The sequence below is a fragment of the Phascolarctos cinereus genome, unplaced genomic scaffold, assembly GCF_003287225.1.
Source record: "Phascolarctos cinereus isolate Bilbo 61053 unplaced genomic scaffold, phaCin_HiC Scaffold_2;HRSCAF=192, whole genome shotgun sequence".
Taxonomy (NCBI): Eukaryota; Metazoa; Chordata; class Mammalia; order Diprotodontia; family Phascolarctidae; genus Phascolarctos; species Phascolarctos cinereus.
Genome location: NW_027555625.1, coordinates 154,210,381 through 154,226,176, shown reverse-complemented (window position 1 = coordinate 154,226,176; position 15,796 = coordinate 154,210,381).

Below are 15,796 nucleotides of genomic sequence, written 5' to 3'. Positions count from 1 at the left end.
AGGGGAAGAAAGGAGGGTTTAATGATAAAAAGAAAAAAAAGAGGGCTTGGAGACTTCCAAGAGCCAAGATGGCAGAGTAAGAAGTAAGTTGTTCTCACTCTCCCTTACTGATATTTAAAAACCCAGAAAATATTATGCTAGGAAAAACCCTGGAACAGCTGAACCAGCATAAAGATGGGGTGCAGAAGTCCTTTAGCCCAGGAAGCTTGGGGGATTAACAGGAAAGGTCCCTCCCGTTTGGGTAGAAGGACTGGAAGTAAACCACCAAGCCAGCAGCAACCCCCAGTACAGCAAACCAGCAAGAGATCCTGATCCCCTGGGTGGTGAAGCAGGCAAGTGCCAAATCAAAGATTCCCCACCACCACCGCCTGAGTGCCTTGGTATAGGTAAGGGAATCAGTAGCCTCTAGCAGCCAAAACCTCCCAGTGCTCTAGGAAGCACAACTCCAGGCAGGCCAAACCTTCCCACAGCAACCCAGGTGAGCAGGCATCCTCCAGGGGCCAGCCCCTCTCACATCCAGAACTTCAGTACAGCCCTGGGGAAATGCAGAAAAACCCCACCTGGCCTCAGCACACACCAGCCACCACCACTAAGACCCCAGCTCAGCAACAGGTAAGCTGCCAGACCCCTACAGCCTCAAACTGCTAACACCTGAGGCCGAAGCACACAAAGCCAACGACCAGGTCCCTGGCCACCAGCACAAGAAACTTGGATCAGTGCCCCCTGTGCTACAGCAGGAGAGCTCAACTTTAAAACCCAGGAAATAGGAAAACATCATGAGCAAAAAGGAGAAATGGACAATGACCATAGATTCTTTTTTTGGGGCAGGGAAGATCAAAACAAATTCAGAAGAGGACAACGTTGTCAATAAACCCACATCCAAAACCTCAAAGGGGAATATGAACTGATTTCAAGTCCAAAAAGCATTCTTGGAAGACCTCAAGAAGGATTTTAAAAGTCAAATAAAAGATGTAGAAGAAAAATTGGGAAAAGAAATGAGAGGCATGCAAGAGAGAGTCAATAGCTTGGCAAAGGAAGGACAAAAATTGGCCATAGAAGACAAGTCCTTAAATAATACAATTGACCACATGGAAAAAATACACTGAAAAAAACAACTTAAAAAAAATTGCAAGGGCCAAATGGAAAAGGAGGCAAAAACCCCCCCAAAACACCTCTCTGAAGAGAACTCCTTAAAACATAAAATGGGCCAAATGGAAAAGGAGATACAAAAGCTAATTGAAGAAAACAATTCATTAAAAAATAGAGCTGGGCAAGTGGAAGTTAATGACTCTATGAAACATCAAGAATCAATTAAATAAAATCAAAAGAATGAAAAAAATAGAAGAAAATGTAAAATACCTCATTGGAAAAACAATTGACCTGGAAAATAGATCCAGGAGAGATAATTTAAGAATTATCATGGTCTGCCAGAAAGCCATGATCAAAAGGAGAGCTTGGACAACATCTTTCAAGAAATCATCAAGGAAAACTGTCCTGAGGTCCTAGAACCAGAGGATAAAATAGTCATCAAAATAATTTACTGATCACCTCTTGAAAGATATCCTAAATTTAAAATGCCAAGGAAAATTGTAGCCAAATTCCAGAATTATCAGGTCAAGGAGAGAATACTGCAAGAAGACAGAAACAATTTAAATATTATGGAATCACAGTCAGAATTATGCAGGACCTTGCAGCTTCTACATTAAAATATTGGAGGGCTTGGAATATGATATTCCATAAGGCAAAGGAGCTTGGATTACAACCAGTATCAACTACTCAGCAGAATTAAACATAATCTTTCAGAGGAGGAGATGGATATTCAATGAAATAGGAGACTTCCAACCTTTCCGATGAAAAGACCAGAGCTCAACAGAAAATTTGATCTTCAAATACAAGACTCAAGAGAGGCATAAAAAAGGGAAACAGGAAAAAAACCTAACAAACATATTATTCAATAAGAACAAACTATTAGGGCAGGTAGGTGGTGCAGTGGATAGAACACCGGCCCTGGATTCAGGAGGACCTGAGTTCAAATCCAGCCTCAGACACTTAACACTTACTAGCTGTGTGACCCTGGGCAAGTCACTTAATCCCATTGCCTAGCAAAAACCAAACCAAAACAAAAAACAAAACAAACAAACAAAAAGCTATTTACATCCCTACATGGGAAGATGATACTTGTAACTTGAGAACTGTATTTTTATTATAACATTTAGAAGGGGTATACATAAAGAGAAGGTATGGGTATAAGTTGACTTTGATGTGATGATTAAAAAAATCTAATTAAGTGGTGAAAAATGATTGTACTGAGAAGAGGAAAGGAGGAGGCAGAAAAGGGTAAATTACATCACATGAAGAGGTGCAAAGACCTATTACAGTAGAGGGAAAGAAGGAGGGAGATGAGCATTTTTGAACCTTACTCTCATAAGATTTGGCTTAAAGAGGGAATAGCATATTCAGGTATAGAAATTTAACTTACCCTATAGAAAGTAGGGGGAGAAAGGGGAAAGAAAAGGGAGGTGTGGGTAGAAGGGAGGGAAGAAGTAGTAGAGGAAAAGGGAAAGAAAAGGTAGGGGGCTGATAGAAGGGACTAAGGGAGGTGTTGGTCAAAAGCAAAACCCTAGTGAGGAGGGAAAAGGAGAAATGAGAGAGAAAGGCATAAATGGGGGGGGAAGCAGGGAGGGAGAGAAATAGGATGAAGACAAAGACACATATAGTAATCATAACTATAAGTGTAAATGGGATGAACTCACCCATAAAACAGAAGTGGATAACAGAGTGGATTAAACATCATAATCCCACAATATGTTGTTCACAAGAAACATATTTGGAGCAGAGAAATGCACCCAGAGTAAACGTAAAAAGCTAGAGTAGAATATATTATGCTTCAGATGAAATAAAAAAAAAAACAGGAGTAGCAATCCTGATCTCAGATAAAGCAAAAGCAAAAATAGATTTAATCAAAAGAGATAAGAAAGGAAACTACATCCTGCTAAAAGGTAGCATAGAGAATGAAGCAATATCATTACTAAACATATATGCACCAAATGGTATAGCATCCAAATTCTTAGAGGAAAAGTTAAGGGAGTTACAGGAAGAAACAGACTGCAAAACTATACTAGTGGGAGAACTCAACCTCCTCCTCTCAGAACTAGATAAATTTAACCACAAAATACACAAGAAAGAAGTTAAGAAGGTGAATGCAATTTTAGAAAAGTTAGATATGGTAGACCTCTGGAGAAAATTGAATGGGGATAGAAAGTAATATACCTTTTTCTCAGTGGTACATGGCACCTACATGAAAACTGACCATGTATTAGGGCATTAATAACCTCACTATCCAATGCAGAAAGGCAGAAACATTAAATACATCCTTTTTAGATCATGATGCAATAAAAATTACATGTAATAAAGGGCCATGGAAAGACATACTAAAAATTAATTGAAAACTAAATAATCTAATCCTAAAGAATGAGTGGGTTAAACAACAAATCATAGAAACAATAACTTCATACAAGTGAATGATAATAATGAGACAACATACCAAAACTTATGTAATGCAGTGAAAGTGGTTCTTAGGGGAAGTTTTATATCTCTAAATACTTACATGAATAAAATAGAGAAAGAGGAGATCAATGAATTGGGCATGCAACTAAAAAAGGTAGTAAAACAACAAATTAGAAATCGCTAATTAAATATCAAATTAGAAATTCTGAAAACTGAAAGATTAATAAAATTGAAGTTAAGAAAACTATTGAAGTAATAAATAAAACTAAGAGCTGGTGTTATGAATAAAACAATAAAATAGATAAACTTTTGGTTAATTTGATTAAAAAAACAAGAAAACCAAATTAGCCATATCAAAAATGAAAAGGGTGAATTCACCACCAATGAAGAGGAAATTAAAACAATAATTAGGAGCTATTTTGCCTAATTGTGTGCCAATAAATTTGAAAATCTTAGTGAAATAGATGAATATTCACAAAAATGTAAATCACCCAGATTAACAAAATAATAAATGAAATACTTAAATAATCCCATTTCAGATAAAGAAATTTAACAAGCCATCAATAAACTCCCTAAGGGGGAAAAAAAATCTCCAGGGCCAGATGGATTTACAAGTGAATTCTAGCAAACATTTAAAGAACAATTAATTCCAAAACCACATAAGCTATTTGGGAATCTAGGCAAAGAAGGAGTCCTACCAAATTATTTTTATAATATAAATATGGTGCTGATAACCTACACAGGGAAGAACCGAAAGAGAGAAAGATTATAGACCAATTTCCCTAATGAATATAGATGCAACAATTTTAAATAAAATATTAGCAAAGAGATTGCAGCAACTTATCTTGAGGATAATACACTATGATCAGGTAGGATTTATACCAGGAGTGCATGGCTGGTTTAATATTAGGAAACTATCAGCATAACTAACCATATCAACAACAAATCTAATAGAAATAATATGATCATCTCAATAGATGCAGAAAAAATAAAAACTTTTGACAAAATGCAACATCCATTCCTATTAAAAACTTAGAGAGCATAAGAATGAATGGAGTCTTCCTAAAAATGGCAAGTATCCTCTATCTAAAACCATCAGCAAACATTATATGTAATGGGGATAAACATTTCCAATAAGATCGGGGGTGAAACAAGGCTATCCATTATCATCACTGTTATTTCAATATTGTACTAGAAATGTTAGTTCTAGCAATAAGAGAAGAAAAAGAAATTGAAGGAATTAGAATAGGCAAAGAAGAAACAAAGCTATTACTGTTTGCAAATGATGTGATGGTATACTTAGAAAATCCTAGAGAATCAAGTAAAAAATTATTTGAAATAAACAAATTTAGCAAAGTTGCAGGATATAAAACAAGCCCACATAAATCATTGCCATTTCTATATATTACTAACAAAGCCCAACAGCAAGAGACAGAGAAAGAGAAATTGCATTTGAAGTTAATGTAGACATTATAAAACACTGGAGAGTCGACCTGCCAGAACAAACCCAGGAACTATATGAACACAATTACAAAACATTTTCACACAAATAAAGTCAGATCTAAATAAGTGGAAAAATATCAATTGCTCATGGGTAGGCTGAGCTAATATAATAAAATGATAATTCTAACTAAACTAATTTACTCATTCAGTGTCATACCAATCAAACTACCAAAAGATTATTTTATAGAGCTAAAAAAAAATGAGAAATTCATCTGGAAGAACAAAAGGTCCAGAATTTATCAAGGGAAATAATGATAAGAAATGCAAAGGAAGGTGGCCTAGCTGTACCAGATCTTAAATTGTATCATAAAGCAGCAGTCATCAAAACTACTTGATACTGGCCAAGAAATAGAGCAGTGGATTGGTGGAATAGGTTAGGTACACAAGACACAATAGTCAATGACTGTAGTAAATTACTGTTTGATAAACCCAAAGACTCCAGCTTCTGGGATAAGAACTCACTATTTGACAAAAACTGCTGGGAAAACTGGAAAACAGTATGGCAGAAACTAGGCATAGACCAAAATCTTACATATACCAAGATGAAGTCAAAATGGATGCACAATTTAGATATAAAGCTGATACTATAAGCAAACTAGGAAAGCCCCAGCCCTTAGACAAGCCCAAACCTCCCCCCTCCCCCAATGATCAATGAGCAGAAACCCCTTGGAGGAAGGGGGCTGATAGAAGGGACTGAGGGAGGTGTTGGTCAAAAGCAAAACCCTAGTCATCCCTTTATATCTGCATGTGTTTGCTTATGTGTTTTATATGAGTATATTATATACATAGGTGTATGACCATATGTAGTTTGGGTGGGTGGGTGCATATGCATTTGGAGGTCTTGGTATACTCCTTAGGAGTGCTGGCTTAGAGAATTTACCTCAGTCAAGAGGTCCTGGAATCTAAATTTAGGGAAATACTGGTTGTGTGGCTTTGGACAAGTCATGAAAGGTTTAGCCCTAACTCTCAAGAATAGGAGCTATATGAAGGAAACTGTCTCCCATTGGGAGGAAGAGTTAATTAAATCACAGGTCCAATTATCTCTTCTAAAGAATCAATAGATCCAGAGGCAGAAGGGACCTCAGAAGTCATCTAGTCCAATGCTGTTTGTTGTTGTTGTTGTTTTGTTTTGTTTTTATAGATAGGAAATGAAGAATTCAGAGAGTGGTTTGCCTATGGGGCAAAATGAGTAAATAATAGAACTTGGATTTGAAACCCAGTGTTGGGATGCCAGACCTGGAGCTACTGATGTTTCCTCCACTTTTGGAGGATTCCGCCCACCCAAAAAAGAAAAAAAGCAAACAAAACACACCAGTTACTGTCTCAGACTCCCTTCCCTGAGTCCTCTGTCATCAAAGAACAATGTCTGATAACAACTTCACTCCCCCAACCCCTATACTAGGCTACTCATTGGAAGGATGAAAACTGAAGCTTAAATGTTTTAGCCATATAGTGAGAAGACCAGGCTCACTGGAAAAGACTTTGATGTTGGGAAAGATTGAAGGCTAAAGGAGAAAGGGTTAGGGTGGGGCAGGGCAGTTAGGAGTACCTGTGATAGTGTCATAGAAGTCAGGAACATGAGCTTAGACAGGTTTGGGGATAATGAAGCATAGAAAAGCCTGGTGTGCTATGGTCCATGTGGTCACAAAGTCAAACATAGGCTTTGCAATTTAGGTTGTAGAGTCTAGAACCTAGGTTCTTAGCTAACTGGTGCATGGCTTGAAATAGGGTTGAGGTTTGTTGAATTGGATTTCTGGTGGAATGGTGCTCCATCACATTCACAGGATGTCTTAAAAGAAAATCTGTTAAAACTGTCAGGCACTTGATAACTATTTGACTAGGCAAGTTACTGGTTTCCTCATAAATTTGACATGATAGCATCTACCCCAGGGTTATCATGAGGATCAAGTGAGATGTTGTAAAGGGTTTTGCAAGTTTTAACTCTAAATTGCTATTTGTTGGTATTAATATAAGCTATCTAGTAAGTCAGTCATGTATTATTCAGAGACTTTGTAAAATTTAGGACCAGTCCACAGACCAAGAATACCCAAATCACAAGTACATGAGAATGGCAGGATTATGGAAATGTTTGAATGGTAAAGATGGGATATATGGCAATGTCCACAGGTACAGGGAATTTGTTGAACTTCGCAATCTCCTTCGCAGGACCTGTTTTACTTTTGGAAACCTATTGAAGAAAGCAGCTGGTGTGAAAGTGTCAGTATTTTCAAGGAACTTGGTTTGGGAATGTGTCCCTAAAAACATGGAGGATGCAAACCTAATCCTACTTTCAGAAAGGGATGACTCCCTCCTAGGCCCCACCTGATACAGCAAAAGTGCATGTGTGTCCTTAAATGAATTAAAGGATTTTCAGACTTTCTTGAGGAAAAGACCAGACCTGAACAGAAAATTTGACTTTGAAATGTAAGAATCAAAAGAAACCTAAGAAGGTAAGTGAAAGACAAATCACAAGGTACTTACTAAAGTTAAACTTACTGTCTTAAATGGGAAAATGATATTTGTAACTCTTAAAAATATTCTCATTGGGATAGTTAGAAAGTTTATATAGAGCGATTGGGTTTAAGTTGATTGTGATTGAGGTGGTCAAAAAATGGGGTAGGGAAAGGTAAAATGGAGCAAATTCTCACAAAAGGTGTGAATGGAAGAACTTTTGTGTGAAGAGAAGAGGGTAGAAAGCATAGGAACCTTAATCTCATTAGAACTGGGTTAAAGATGCATCTAGTGGGGTACAAAAGTTTTATTAACTTAGAAATGAGAGGGCATGGGGATAGAATAAGGGAGGGACTCTTAGAAGGGTTTGCACATTAGGGAGGCAGGCAGTGGTCAGAAGTAAAGTAGACTTCTGAGAAGAGGGATAAGGTAAAAAGACTAAGAGGGGAGTGGATGTAGGGAAATATATATACAACTAATAATTAGAACTCTGAATGTGAATGAATAGCAGAATGCGTCAAAAACAAGAATCTGACAATGTTTATACAAGAAATGGGAGGTACAGAGTAAAACTGAAAGGGCTGGAGTATAATATGCTTCAGCTGACAAGGAAAAACATGCTCGAGTAGCAATCATGATCTTGGACAGTTAAAAGTTAAATTAGATTTAATTAAAATATAATCAAGGAAACTACATTGTTAAAAAGGTGCCATAGGTAATAAAATACTATCAACAATAACACCCACCAAATGCTATGGCATCCAAATTTATAAAGTAAATTTATAGTAAATGGGGGGGAGGAGCTAGTACGAGGCAGAGGCCTAGGGGCAGGAGAACGCGGGATGGGGGTTCTCCCGTCACTGGCGACAGTCCTACCATTGGTGCCTGGCACCGGGGTCCCGGAGCTGCTGGTTGTGGGAGAGCTGCTGGTCGTGGAAGGGCGTTGCGGGCGCTGCTGCCGCCCCTTGAGGGGCTAGTGCGCATCTCGAGCCTTGTTCGCTTTTGGAGTATCGTACTGGTATTATGGCTAAGGGTATTCCTGAAGTTTCCACGTTATCTCCAAGACTTGCATGGTCTCAAAGCCTTGGCTAAGCTGGAAGCCTTGGAACCTCTGGAAACCTAGATTGCTGACTTAGTTTTTCACTGCTCCCTTTACTTCTCTTCCTTACCTTACTTTTCTTAGTAAGGCTTGGTGCACTTGGTAGACTCAAAAACGAGTTGACCACCGCTTTCCTTAGCGTTTTTTGCAGCTGTGAGGAAAATCAGTTCCCGGTCTTCTTTCCTCCTCAGGGCCAGCTCTCAATAGAATTCCGCCTCTTGTTGCGCCGCTGTTTGCACCGCTCAGACTTCCGACGACTGTGCCTTGGCCCCAGGTGTACTTACTTCCCAGAATTCACCTTGGCCCGCACACTCGCTTGTACCTCTGCTGCCCCTTCTTGCTTGAACAGGTAAAGCAGAAGGGCTTCTGCAACTCACTTTGGTAGCCAAGTCAACGAGCTTAAAGAGTCGATCTCATCTGGGTGGCTGGGCAGCATCCGGATGAGTGAATAATTGGTTGGTCTGGGCTCTGCAGCCTAGAGATAGTTTGATAAATTTTGTAGTCCTCTGGTGTAAAGAGAAGACTAATCCCATCAAAAACTCACGTTTTCTAAACTCCCTTTAAAGGGTGATGTTTAATTGAAAGAACTTACAAAATGATATGTTCACATGGAGAAGATTTGACGAGCTGAAGGGTGATGAAGGTGAACAGACAAGCAGTAAACAGTTGTCTTCTGCCGGTATTCTTGAATAGACTGATAAAGAACATTGAAGACTGCATCCAAAGTCTTGCTTTACCCTAAGCCCATGAGTTATCCTCCCTCTTCTGCTTCCCTGAAAAATTCCTCTAATGTTTATCTAGATTTCACCACTTCCCAGGTAAGGTGCTGTATCATTCAAAAATTATGCATCTTAGTATTTATAACAGGTCATTTTCAGTCTCAAACTGTCCAAATTCTGTCTGAAAGTTGTATTTCTTCATGCACATTTAGTAGCAAATTATGGAGTGTATTGAGAGAGGGTGAAATAGGTTTATATGTGTATTGCAATTTACTCTGCCATTTGCTTTAACATTAATATCTATAGAATTTATTTGGCCTAATTGTTAAATAAATGGTTATGTCTGAGATCTGAAAGTGTCATTATTGTAAGTGCCTGGTAGTATAGATAGAAATGCTTTGGAGAGAGACTCAAGAGCTAGGAGTGAATAGTGTGGGAATTTTATTTCCCTCTCTTGAAAGTATCCCCATGATCCTGAGAGGCTTTGAATTTAAAGTCAGGGTGGTAATCTATCTCTTCAAAACTGCTAATGTGAGAGCAGGTTGGAGTGTGTGAGATTACCCAGGACATGTCACATGCCTATGTGACAAATGAGATAGCTCTCTCTCTCTCTCTTTCTCTCTCTCTCTCTCTCTCTTGTTTATCATCTATCTATCTACATGTATGGTCATATATGTATGTATATGTGTTTATGTATGTGTGTACACATACTATGAACCAAGGCAAAGGCTCTCTTGAGGGAATTTAGATCTTTCTTTCCCCCAAAGGGGATGATGCCCAGAAAACTCAGTTCTCAAGATTTAAATCCCACCTTTTCCCTAAAAGGAAAACTGGAGAAAAGGAAGACAATGCCCATGAAGTTAAAGAAAGGTTTTTATTGAGCAGGGAAGTCAAACATGCACATGGGGACTGCCAGCCTTTGCTGACAGCCCACCAAGTAACAGATGGGGGAGAGTTTATATATCTTTTAAATATTATTCTTACAGAATAATCCAATTCTATTTGTCTGAGATTCCTATTAATGATCCAACTATTCCATCTCAAAAGAAATTCAGTAGAGTTTCTGCATAGACTTTCCAGATAATTAAGCAAATCTGAAGGTACTACATGTCTTTGCCAACCAACACTCAATTTTTCAATTCATGGTCATTTAGAATTCATTTTCAGTTTGTTCATGGAGCCAGTAAGTTTTAGAGGGAAAAAAAGTAAATATATATTTATAAGTAATTTGCATGTGTCTGAATGCATTTTAACCTATTGTCTTTTGGAGTAGAAATGTTATAAATCCTATAATTAGTCTTAAGGAGCAATTTTAGATTCCAAACAGATACACATGGCTGACTTTGTAACACCCATTGAATCTCCTATTCAATTCACCAAACAATTCAATAAACAACAGACATTGGCATTGTGTGAAGGCTTTTGACCCTCATGTGATCTTCACATCCATTCTATATTAGTCACATGTGTAGACATATAAAACAAAAAATGAATTATACTAGGAATGGATCAAGGTGAAAGTTTGGTATGATGGAGGAAGCATACTTTCCAAACTAGTTTGGCTTTAGAACACTTTTGGCCTTGAAGTATATTGACAGAATCCATAAATCCTGGTTAAAGAAGAGGTGAGGGATAGGAGTTAGATGTATATGAAATACTCCCAGTAGAAAGGGAAATTAGGGAAATTTTGGAGCTAAATAGAAGAAATTAAGTCTACTTTATTACTGAAAATTATACATTTAAACTATTTTATATGTACATGATTTTTAAATGTAATATTTTAGAAGAACAGTGATAGTGCCATCAGAATTTTCTAATAGAACTCTTAGTAATATCACATGAAAGACATATTCTATGGATGCCTTTTAGGAACCACTAAGCTATTTTTCTAAAGACTTAGGATCCAATTCTTAGACAGATCATTAATTAGCTGGTGATGTTGAACAAATCACTTAGTCTTTCTCTTCCTGAGTTTCCTCATCAGTAAAACGGGAATAATAATACTTGTTTTACTTATCTCAGGGATGTGGGAAAGGCCAAATGAGAACTCATATATGAACATTTTTTGAAGTGTTAAAATAATCTGTATAAATCCAAATGATTATTAAGTGGCAGGAAGACTGATAATGTACCAGCACCATGCCTAAAGGCAGCCAGTGTCCCCTCTGTCTCCTGTCACAGCAGAAATGAATCAAATGTACAGTAGATTCTTGTGCCCTGGGTTAGGCGGGAGGGCAGAGTTCAAAGATAGAAATTACTTCCTTTTCTTCCTTCCAGCAACACCTCCTCCCCTCAACACCCACATTTACTTAGTATATAATCACATCTACTCAGACCTCCCATAAAGCAATGGGTGTTTCTAGGTTACAACTGTGGGTGATTTCTGTAAGCCATACATAGGTGTTCTCTATCCTGCAAGGTAGCCCCCTACAGCTCTGTCCTTAGTATGCTATTGAACTGAAATGTTGCAGGCAATGGTCTGTCACTAAGAGCTGAGTCAGTATTGAGACAAAAGGTTTCCTCTCTACAGCTCAAGGCAACCATTATTATAACGTGTGTACAAAATCTCCTGATGTTGCCTTATTTTAAAGAAAAATATCTTAGTGTCAGTGACTAAGAAATTCATCTATGGTGTTTAATAATGGACAATGACTTCAGGAGGCTTTCCAGGCCTGCTGTGTTTTTGGATTAACAAGGAAGGGTTTGCATGCTGTTTGAGAGTGGTTTGCTTGGCTCTTTACATATCTATTTGAGGTTTGGAGCGCTAATCTCCACCCATTTTTCTCCTACCTCTAGTTCAGACCTAAACAACTAGGCAGTGGGTAGGGGCCTAAATTATAATAGACTAAACTTTGTCAGGCCACAGATAGGTTTTTAGTGGCTTACTTTCCAAGTAAAGGTATAATTAATGATTGAACTATTTTGCAAATAAACTATATTAAAAATGGAAATTTCAACTAATATTAACTAATTATTGTTAATAAGATTTTTATTTGTCATGAAATTGTGTTAATGTTAGAAAATTGCTTTGCTAAGCAGTACAAGTTTTAATACATTTTTCAAGTTTTCTTACTGCTTACATTTAATTAATGGGATGTATTACAGTTCTTGTCAGCGATCAGGAATGTCCCTGTTCATTGCCATTCATTTGCTGAAAACAGCAAAAAGATACACAAAGCGAAAAGTTATGACTGTCACTCCTCTCAGATTGGACATAGACCGACAATGGTTGGTTGGGGCATGGACAAAGCACTCATTACATATTTACTTTCTTAGATATCCTCTACATTTTCCCCAGGCAGCCTGAAATCCTTTGGCAGGCCATAAGCAGATTATGGGCTATGTGTTGTGCAAGCCTACTCTAGAACCATCAGGTTGGGTATAGCTGTTCTACCACCTCTGTGGTTTGAGGAAGGATATAATAACACAGTAGAGGTTTTTATGTTTTATGGATATTGATTGTAGAATGTTTGGTTTCAAGGGCATTGAGGGTAAGCTTTCTTGTTCCCAAATATCTGCTCTTCTAATTATGGAATCCTGATTCCTCATAGATGGAACAAAGCTTTCCACATATTCGTGGGGAAAAAAATATTCAATTCAGTGAAGCTTTTGTTAAGCACCTACTATGTGCTAGGTGTTGTACTGAGGAGTTAGAGGCAAAACAAAGCAATTTCTGCAATCGAGGAGTTTGCCTTTTCCTGGTATGGAGGTATGGGAATAATGTGAACAAAAATAAATGAATGCTGATTTACACCCAGAATAGCTTCAGAAGGGGGAAGTGCCAACAATTGGAGAGATGAAGAAAGGCCTTGTATGGGAGGAAGCATATGAGCTGAGCCACGAAGGGAGCTAGGTAGTCCAAGAAGCCAAATTTAGAAGGGAGATAATTGCATAGCAAGAGGACACAGCCTGTCCCAAAGCAGAAAATCAGGAACTGGAAGGACAGTTTGGCTGGAATGGAGATAGAGGGAATTTAGGGGGAGTGATGCTCAATCAGGCTGGAGAAGATAAGCTGTAGTTAGGCCGGAAGAGCTTTCAGTGTCAAGCAGAGGGTTTTGTATCTTATCATAGAAGCCAGAAAGAGCCATTGAAGTTTCTTCAGCCTTTTGAACTGGCCAAACTTCTACTTTAGTCATACCAATTTGGCAGCTTTGCAAAGGACAAACTGGGGAGGCAGAGGCTGGATCCAGGAAGACTAATTAGGGGGTTATTGCAGGAATTCATGAGAGAGACTTAAATTTACTCTAAGGTAGAAATAACTTTTTTGCCCAGAGAAGGTTATATTAGAGAAGAAAACCAGCTGATCACTTGGATGCTGATATCAATGGATGGGATGAAAGAGGGTGGTGAAGCTTCACTCACTTCATGGTTTTGCATGGGCTGACCCTATTTAACTACTTTGGGTGCCAGAACAAATGTCAATGAACAATGGGCAGAGGAGGCCCAGGCTATGAGACATGAAGCATCTTTGGGTCTGGCCGGCTTAGCTTGCTGTGGATCACTTCAGTTTGACAAAGAAGCTGTCCTTGCTTGAGCCTCAGGCTTAGGATTGGTCCTATATTCCTCATCCAGGGGTCAGGTTTTTGTTTTCTGCATTTTAAAAATTGTAATAAGTGTCTCTTACCACCTTCTTCCTTACTTGTGTTTTTTAGAGGAAAGGAAAGGGTCTTTCATTAGAGACCTAGATAAAGGAGGAGTTATATTTTCTATATTCTTCTTTCTCCCCTCCCCGTTTAGCCAGTTGTGCTACTGAAAGAGAGGGGAGAACATGCCCTAGGGAGGGGAGTATCCCCAGATAGAAACAAGGAGGACACCCATGGATGGGATTACGCACTACCAAGAAGATTTGTACAGTTCTGTCCCCCTTTCTGGTCAGATAAGAGACCTGGAAAGGATGAGTATCTGAGGCTCAAAGTGGAAATTCAGCCAGAAAATCTTCAGACTTAGAGAAAAACAAATGTTTCAGTCTCTCTTGGTCCTGTTTGTTGTTCAATCATGTTCAATTCTTTGTGATCCCCTGGAGCATAGCATACCTGGCCCTTCTGTCCTCCACTGCCTCCCAAAGCCTATCCAAGCTCATGTTCATTGCTTCCATGACACTGTATGTCCATCTCATCATCTGCTGTCCTCTTCTTCCTTTGCCTTTTGCTCAGTCCCATAGAATTAGAGACTCGGGTATAGACTTTATAGACTTTAGGTACATTGGGAACATATGTCTGACAGGTCCTTTAATATGTCCAGTTTGCACCACTTCTCTATTTTTAGACAGTAAGCAGGCTTGTTATCAACAAAGTAAAACAATAATAACAAACAGTATGCTGTGATCTGTGTAATATTTGTTATTTTTTTTCTTCTGTCATGTTTTGTTTCCTCTTTCTGGTGGTTCCTCCTATTGGTTCTAATTCTTACTTACAACATCACTAATGTGAAAATATGATTAATAGGAACGTATATGTATAGCTTATATTAGATTGCGTGCCATCTTGAGGAGGGAGATGGGGAGGGAGGGAGAGAAAAATTTAAAACTCAAAAGCTTATGGAAGTGATTGTTGATAAATCAAAATAAACTAATAAAAAAGGAAAAAAATAATAACAAAATAAAACAAAACAAAACAAAACAAAACTTCTTTGACTTGTTTTTTGGACAGTCATCATGTTAGAATCAAATCTCAACTTGCTATGCCAGGGTATTTGAAAAATGAAAAGCAACAGAACAAAAACAAAGCCATCTAAAATTTTCACTCATGTGAATAAACGTCCCCTTAACATTTCTTAAAGGCCCCATTTCTGAATGGCCTGGACCTTGGTCCAGTTTCATAAGAATAGGTGACAGATGTATCTATTTAAAGTTCTTTGTACATTTTCCAATATGATCCTTGCAATAATCATGTGAGATATGCATTATCACCCCCATTTTATAGATGAAGGAACAAAGGTTAAGAGAGAGGTAAAAGAGCTTTCCCATGGCCATTCAGCTTGTTAGCAGCAGGATTCAGACCTATGTCTCTCTTGAGTTCAGGGTCAATACACTACACTGTCTCATGATAGTCCTTGATGAAGATATTCTAGATGACAGGGTGAGATGGGAATAGGGCCACCACATGAAGATGGATTTGACTGTACTGCCTATTCTTTTCAATCTCCAATCATAAGTATCCTTTTTTTCCAAGAAGCTTTTCAAAGTATGCCAAGAAAGTATTATTAAAATATTAAAACATCTTTAAGACGTTCTTCAGAAGAATCTATAGACATTCTATCTCTTGAATCTTATACAGCTAGCTATTTTTATTGTGGTGTCCAGGCAAAAATAAATCAGCTTGAAGTGCCTGTGGATACACTGTGGCTCACTTTTTACTGAGGCACCTTGTGTTATAGGCACTGATATTTACCTAATACTTTTCTAACTCATCATATCTGAGCCTCCCAACAACCTGCTGAAGTAGATATTACAAGTATTATCATCCCCATTTTTCAGAATAATAAAAAGTGAGGCTCAGAAGAGTTAAGTGACTTCACC